Consider the following 8,665-nt stretch of genomic DNA (forward strand, 5'->3'; position numbering starts at 1 on the left):
AACTAGGTCCTGCCTCTCGCTGAATAGTATAAAGCAGATTATTCAGTTGACGTTCCTATCGGTCCTAGACTATGCAACATCATCTCAATAAACGCAGCTGCCACTTCATTAATGCCATTACATGCAGTTTATCATAGCGCACTGCACTTTATTACAAGTGACAATTTTTGTACTTCTCACTGTGTTCTCTACCAGAAAGATGGTTGGCCCACTGATGTCACATAGGTTGATACATTGCTATGTTTTCATTTATAAAGCCCTTTTACAAAAGTCTCACTGTACCTAACATGATTACTAAACTTTAGGCATACGAGTTACCACACCCGGTCTCAGGGATGGCTAGCTCTGAAAATCCCTTTGGTCTCTACGGAGATACGTAAATCAGCTTTTAGTTTCTTGCACCTTATTTGTGGAAACAGTTTGAAAATGTTCTTAAATTTAATGTTTTGGTGCCTCTAAGCCAATTCAGAAAGCTGATTGAGGACCTTTTTACTGATGAATGTGTTTGGTTTTTATGACCGTGTTAATCTTTGTTTGCATTTTGTATTTTGATGTGTGTATTTTCTGTAATTTATGTAATTCAAGGCTCATCTGTTAAAGAGACCTTGGTCTTAAATAAAAAACATTTAAATGACTTTGTTACAAATAGAAAATATCTTTGTCAGCCCCAATGGAGAATGCATTGAGTAGAAGAACATCGTTTTTAAACCCAAAGGGCGAAATGGGCCAATGCTTCCGGGAACGCCTATTTGAAAAGCAGTTTCTAGGCATCTTCATACTAAACAATCTTTGGTAGAACTTTCAGTCAAGCACCAGACCTCAAGAGAACCTTCATAACAATATTGTAACAGTGTGCAAGCAAGCCATGAACAGTGGCCTGGAAATACAATTAGAGTGCTAAAGTACGCAAATAATTAGTAAGAAACAACTGTCATCATTACAATGTCCTCAACTTTACTGGGGACAGATGGCAATGTTACCATAACCTAGCAAAGTTTGTAAAAAAATGACCTAGCCATACTAAAGTTAGCTAGCTATAATCCGGTGCGCTCCCCTTAGTTTGAGCTTTCTGGCTAACGTTATACTGGATCTTCAAGTCAAACTGACGACATCACAATGAAGACAAAAGGTTTTCCTACCATTTTTTTGCCTCCTTTAGAAATGTATTGTATTTCCAAGCTACTATAATGCACTTTTGACTACATCTTAATCAACACCAATTGATAAGTGCATTGAGTATAACGTTCAGTCGGAAGTCAATGTCCCAAAGAATGTTCAAAACAATATTGTTCTTGATTGTGCAACACATGAATATTGTATTTATTTGTTTGTTTATTTTCAGACATTGGCCATAGATTAACACTACTGTTTACTTTTAGAAAATATGTTTCCGCCCGGTCTCGAACCGGGGACCTTTCGCGTGTTAGGCGAACGTGATAACCACTACACTACGGAAACTGAACTTAGCAAGCAAAAGTACTCCAAATAAACCAACTACATATTACCTTCACCTATAGCATTATTATTATACCTTTTTTTAAACAGGGAGTCACCATTAAGGCCAGGGTCTCTTTCGCAAGGAAGCCCTGCACATACAATTCATACACCAAATCAAATACAAACAAAACTAAAGCACAACAATCAAGAAAAACAGAAGCATTCCTCAGCAAATAGTTCCCCAATCAATATCTTTAAATTGCAGAGCGTCAAATTGCACTGCATTTTGCAGTTGGTTCCAGCAATAAGGTGCATTTAAACTAAAAGCGGAAAAACCTAATTCGGTGGAGACCTTACCCGGTGAGTGTGTTTGGTATCTCATGTTTTTTATACTATAACAAGTTAAGTAAGTTGTAAGCTTGTGTAGTATATAATGTATGTATACTGTTCTCCTTACAGCCAATCATGGCGTTTAATGATCATATTCTACATTTTCTCTTGCCCATGACAACCAATTACTGATTCGCATAACGAACACAAATGTCCATCCAAGTAAAATGGTGAGGTTTCAGGTATATCGATTACAAATCAACACTGAAAAACGTTTAAAAAAATGTGTTCTCCCCGTCGGGGAATTGAACCCCGGTCTCCCGCGTGACAGGCGGGGATACTGACCACTATACTAACGAGGACTACTTCAGATAGCATTCACACTCCATTATGTTGTGTTACAGGCATGGGGTAAAGGTAAACTCATATGGTCCAATATGGTGTCCAAAATAAATAGTGGGGGTATGCAGTACCAGTAAAACATGAGCCTATCACAATAATTAAAGCTAAATGTCAAGAAAAATGTAGGCTATTACACCACTTTTTATCATTACCGCATGTCAGGCATGAAAAATGAACGAATTGACTTGAAAATGGGTGGAACCTATGCTCCAAAATGCGATGTGGTTAGATGAAAATACTGCAATTTTTTGCCAAGTAAGAGATGAGTGGCCAACACAGAGAAACGCAGACAACAGTGCACGAAAAAATTCTGGCCTAATGACAATCGCAAAATGTCATTCCACTTTTTGATGTTTTGTGTAACAGTCTCTTCCCATTCACCACTGTTTGAAGGCTGTAAATACTGTATGTTGTGAGTGGATGAACATGCACATGTATCCTAGCAAAGGAGTCCTTTGAAGTGATTGACAATCAAATGAAAACATCATGAGTGGTTGTGTTGATGCCACAATAAAAAGGTAATACATTTTAAAAGTCAAATGACCAATCTTTACAACTAGGCCCAGAGAGATCCGATTGGATTAATAGGGATTCTATGTAATTCTATGATTAGCGATGATCTATCGGTGATCAACAACCAACTTTACGGAGCATAAAGAATAATGCAAATATTGTACAATCTAGGTGTGGAAAGCTCTTAAGAGACTTCCCCAGAAATACCCACAGCTGTAATTGCTACCCAAGGTGATTCTAACATGTATTGACTCAGGGGTGTGAATTAGGGGTGTCAACATTTAAATTTAATCAAAAAAATCCCTAACCGAAATAATTTTTCAATTTTAATTGACAAAATTAAAATTCAGGGCAGGTATCACGAAACTTCCCCTAACAGGCCCGATTATCATCCTAAGGGACATGTTTTAATTATGGTGAGAATCAGCGAGTCAGATGTGTTGTTGCCTACCCTTACCACCTGGGGGTGGCCCGTCAGGAAGTCCAGGATCCAGTTGCAGAGGGAGGTGATTAGTCCCAGGGTCCTTAGCTTAGTGATGAGCTTTGTGGGGACTATGGTGTTGAATGATGAGCTGTAGTCAATGAAAAGCATTCTCACATAGGTGTTCCTTTTGTCCAGGTGAGAAAGGGCAGCGTGGAGTGAGATTGAGGTTGCGTCTTCTGTGGATCTGTTGGGGCGATATGTGAAATGGAGTGGGTCTAGGTTTTCCGCTATTATGGTGTTGATGTGAGCCATGACCAGCCTTTCAAAGCACTTCATGGCTACGGACGTGAGTGCTACGGGGCGGTAATCATTTAGGCAGGTTACCTTCGCTTTCTTGGGCACAGGGACTATGGTGGTTTGTTTGAAACATGTAGGTATTACAGACTGGGTCAGGGAAGTGAGACATGTGGTACGTACTGACAACTTGGAGAAGAGGCACACAACAGAGAACCTAAAACGTTATTAATATCATCGTTGCTTAGTGGGTGGGGGCCAGCCATAAGGTGAGCGAGCGCCATCTGGTAAGTTTTCCACTAGTTGCCACAGCCACAAAGTCAAAATTGTCTATATCGGTACATTGAACTGCATTGTCCCCCCTAGCGGTCATATGCAGAACCACATCTGAATTGTGAATATTGCTGAATATGCATTAAGAGAAATTGTACAATTGTGAATACTTATGTAAATGAGATCTGTAGTTCATTTGCAATACATTTGCTAAAATGTCTAAAAACATCTTTTCACTTTGTCATTATGTGGTATTGTGTGTATTGATGGGTGAGAACATTTTTATATCTTTAATCCATTTTGAATTCAGGCTGTAACAACAAAATGTGGATAAATTCAAGGGGGTTGAATATTTCTGAAGGCACTGTAGCTAGCTAACATTTTTCATTTGGCACAATCTGAACATTTTAGCGGAGATTAAACAGTGCAACTAAACTTGCTCGTTTTGTCACATAAACTGGAATTAGGGGAACTATTCAAATTTTAGCAACCAGGAAATGGCAGAGCAATTTCTGCATAGTGCATCTTTAAATCATGATGTACCTACCTAAAAAATATATGTATGAAAAGGCAACAGGACTTCCTGACTGACCAAGTCTGTTCATAATTAAGGGCTTCTCTACCTTCTTAACAGCACCATCATCAAGGCAGGTCCTGCAGGCTCTAGTTTTGTCACACCTGGACTACTGTTCTGTCGTGGGGTCAGGTGGTGCCATAAAGAGGGAAAATTGCAATTGGCTCAGAACAGGGCAGCACAGCTGGCCCTTGGATAAACACAGAGAGCAAACAATAATATGCATGTCAATCTCTCCTGGTTCAAAATGGAGGAGAGATTGACTTCACTAGTTGTATTTGTGAGAGGTATTGACATATTAAAAGCAGCTGTTTGTTTAAACGACTAGCACACAGTTCAGACACCCATGCATACCCCACAAGACATGCCACTAGAGGTCTCTTCACAGACCCCAAGTCCAGAAAAGACTATGGGAGGCGCACAGTACTACATACAGCCATGAATACACCGAACTCTATTCCACATCGGGTAACTGATGCACGCAGTAGAATCAGATTTGAAAAAAATGATAAAAATAAACCTTATAGAACAGCGGGGACTGTGAAGCAGCACAAACATAGGCAGACACACGCATACACGATAACATACGCACTATTTACACAGTACAAATGGATTTGGTGTTGTAGATAGTGAAGTAGTGGCCTGACACTTAGTGTGTTGTGAAATCTGTTATGAATGTATTGTAATGTTCTTAAAATTGTATAACTGCCTTAATTTTGCCAGACTCCAGGAAGAATGTGGATCCATAATAAATACAAATAAGTCAACTACAGGGATCGGAGCAGGTTAACATACTACAAGAAGTGGTAGGGGGAAGAGCGGATAATAACAATTTACATGGATTCGCTGACAACGTCACGAAAACGATGCGGATCTTTCAATGGGGCAGAAGTCAGTATGTTGTTGTGATTCTGATGGTCAGATAACTAGCAACAATGACAAGAACCTGTCATGTAGGGAATAATCGATGTCTCGTTTCAGCTAGTTTTATCTTGTTCTTGATACCATGTCTTGTTTTGAGGTATTTTAATTACCTATGTTAATATGGCTAAAATTCACTAGCTAGCTAACCAACAACTGTAACAATATATTTGAGAGACAACAAGTGCTCATTGTGCAAATGTATTTGTTTTCAATAAACATTGGAGACAAAATATAGTTTACATGTCAACAATCTAAGCCAAACATGTCTGTTTTGCCCCATAGTTACGCACTTGTCGGTTTTGTTGCTCAACAATCAACCCTTCTATAAACCAAAATAACATGGGTGACCAAAGCAAAACATGTTTATGCATTGGCCGGGAATCGAACCCGGGCCTCCCGCGTGGCAGGCGAGAATTCTACCACTGAACCACCAATGCTTAGCATTACATAAAAACATTGATCTATACAACAGTCAGTTATGCATGACAGCAGTTTTGGTAAGAGTACATGAAATATGACACTCATCATTTGCATCTGAAATTGGACAACTGTAAACGTTATGAGAAAGATTAGAAATCAATAAATACAAAAATACATCAACAGTATGACCACCAGGTGGAGCTCTAGCTCGGAGAAAAAGTCTAAACTTGGGAGGCCAAAATAACTTCTCCACAAAACTGTCGCCACCACATCCATGACGTGCAGATTGGAAACCTACATTATTCTCTGCAGTGCAATCATGCAATTTCTACAAAATGTTCATCATAAAATGCTCAATCCAAACAAAACAACCGATAGATACACTTGCGATTAACCCCAGTCACTTTGTATCCAATGGTTTTAATAACACTGACAACCTAATTATCGTTTTTGCATGTGATGGGTTGTAGTTATTAACGGAGGCACAGAGCCTTCAGAAACTATTCACACCACATTATGACTTTTTCTACATTCTGTTGTGTTACAGCCAGGGGTGAACGTAAGCTCATACGGTCCAATACGGTGTCCCGCAAAATAAATAGTGGGGGTATGCAGTACCTGTAAAACATGAGCCTATCACAATAATTAAAACTAAAATGTCAAGAAAACTGTAGGCTATTACACCACTTGTTATCATCACAGCATGTCAGGCATGAAAAATGAACGAATTGACTTAAACTGGTGGAACCTTTGCTCAACAATGCGATGTGGTTAGACGAACACCCTGACATTTTGCCAAGGCTGAGATGAGTGACCAACAAAGAGATATGCAGACAACAGTGGACGAAAAAATTCTGGCCTAATTACAATCGCAAAATGTCATTACACTTTTTCATGTTTTGTGTAACAGATGTCTCTTTCCATTCACCACTGTTTGGAGGCTGGAAATACTGTATGTTGTGAGTGGATGAACATGCACATGTATCCTAGCAAAGGAGTCCTTTGAAGTGATTGACAATCAGATGAAAACATGACAGGTTGTGTTGATGCCACAATAAAAAAAGTAATACATTTTAAAAGTTAAATGACAAATCTTAACAACAAGGCCCAGAGAGCATACTGAATTAATAGGGATTCTATGTAATTCTATGATTAGAAACGTGTCAAGAGAATTTTCAATCCCAATGATAATAACTATCGATAAATCAATAGCTTTGACCAATCCCCGAGGTTTGTAAGACCATGGGTTTAATCAGGATTAGTCAAAGACTCAGCTTATGCAAAAAGATAGTACAGTTTATTCAGAGAACGTTCTGCCGTTCATATACAAAGATATTCCTTGTATAACATTCTTCTAACCTACGCACGCACACTAACATTAGGAGAGTCACATCCCTAGTGTGGATACTTATGTAAATGAGATCTGTATTTAATTTGCAAACATTTTGCTAAAATGTCTAAAAACATGTTTTCACTATCATTATAGGGTATTGGGTGTAAATTGTTGAGATTTTTATTTATTTTTTAATCCATTTTGAATTCAGGCTGTAACAACAAAACATGGATTAAGTCAAGGGGTTTGAATACCTTCTGAACATATATGGCCAATATACCACAGCTAAGGGCTGTGTCCAGGCACTCCGCATTGCATCGTGCAAAAGAGAGGCCCTTAGCCGTGGTATATTGGCCATATACCACACTTCCTCGGTCCTTATTGCTTAAATAACATGGGTGACCAAAGCAAAACATGTTAATGCATTGGCCGGGAATCGAACCCGGGCCTCCCGCGTGGCAGGCGAGAATTCTACCACTGAACCACCAATGCTTATTACAGCATAAAAATCTAGGTCTGTAAACAGTGATTTTTGCATGGCAGCAGTTCTCTTTGGTAAGAATATATGCAGGGATGGATGCAAACTGGGCCCAAAGAGGTGACACTTTTTTTTGTTGCATTGAAACATGCAAAAAATCCCTGCTAGGGAGAAATGCAGGTTTTAATTAATTAAACAACAAAGAATATGATCTACAGTCTCTGTGTGTAAAATAAAAAAGTGGTTAATGTGAACCTAACTCACAGCAAAAAAATGTAAAGGAAGCAATCCAATGTTATTTGTTACCTAGACTTTACAGCAAATGACACTCGAGTGCTTCCTTTAAAAAACAATACACTAATATTGCAGTTAGCCATGACAGCCTTTATAATAGAACACTTGTGACCACACACATACATATTGCACTTGGGGAAAAAACAGCTTAAGTTGAAATACAATGAAACAAACAGGCATTCTATTTTTGCTCTATTATAGTGGCCACTATAGTAGATATCGATGCACAAGGCAACATGCAAGTGCACAAGGCTACATGTGTGCAAAAATAATGTTCACTGAGTAAAACATTTCAATAATCCCCCCTCACTCACACACAAGTGTTACTATCAAGTTCAACACAACTAAAGCAAAATCTTTGGGCTACATTATTACATTGTACACTTTCTGCCTGTGGACATCGGTTCTACAATGTGCCAGCAGAGCATGATACCCTTTGTTGGCATAATTGATCTCTTTCAGGCAGAGAGTACACCTGGCATACCCCTTTTTATCCACTGTATTGAAAAAGTGAGAAAGAGAGAAAGCGTGTGGTGTTCCTTCCACCTCTATAGTGGCATCCAGTTTAAGCAAGGCCCAGCTCCAGCTACACTTGTTTAACAAGCAACGCCTCATTTTCACCTATTTGTCTCATTCTGAAAATTAAACACATACTGTAGAGGGAAAAAATACTGTTAGTTCATTAGCTGGTTAACATTTCACACAAATTTCCAGGGTCCAGTAAGCAACTAACAGGCTGACCAAACCGGACACGTCACGTGCGCCAGCGTTGCAAAATAAATTTAGAAATCCATGTTATTCAATTATTGCAATCTAGAAGAAAATTATTGCACCCACACTGCTTGCGCGCCAACAGGCGTCTGCGACACCAAGGGCTAAAATAGATGTCGTTCCCATTTCTGACGCAGTTCGTGCTGCAAGTCCTGCCCCTCTCATCTCCTCATTGGTTTATAGAAGCAGGTACCCACG

General features: G+C 39.1%; 4 non-coding genes across 4 annotated transcripts; all 4 read right to left on the reverse strand.

Moving 5' to 3' along the window:
• Positions 1–1,385: 1,385 nt before the first annotated feature.
• trnav-aac (transfer RNA valine (anticodon AAC)) lies at positions 1,386–1,458 on the reverse strand. The gene has a single exon. It is a non-coding gene; the product is annotated as a tRNA-Val (tRNA).
• Positions 1,459–2,057: 599 nt separating this feature from the next.
• trnad-guc (transfer RNA aspartic acid (anticodon GUC)) lies at positions 2,058–2,129 on the reverse strand. The gene has a single exon. It is a non-coding gene; the product is annotated as a tRNA-Asp (tRNA).
• A 3,408-nt stretch (positions 2,130–5,537) lies between these two features.
• Positions 5,538–5,608, reverse strand: trnag-gcc (transfer RNA glycine (anticodon GCC)). Its single transcript has one exon. It is a non-coding gene; the product is annotated as a tRNA-Gly (tRNA).
• Positions 5,609–7,345: 1,737 nt separating this feature from the next.
• On the reverse strand, positions 7,346–7,416 carry trnag-gcc (transfer RNA glycine (anticodon GCC)). Its single transcript has one exon. It is a non-coding gene; the product is annotated as a tRNA-Gly (tRNA).
• Positions 7,417–8,665: the final 1,249 nt, after the last annotated feature.

The sequence above is a fragment of the Salvelinus fontinalis genome, chromosome 14 (assembly GCF_029448725.1).
Source record: "Salvelinus fontinalis isolate EN_2023a chromosome 14, ASM2944872v1, whole genome shotgun sequence".
Taxonomy (NCBI): domain Eukaryota; kingdom Metazoa; phylum Chordata; class Actinopteri; order Salmoniformes; family Salmonidae; genus Salvelinus; species Salvelinus fontinalis.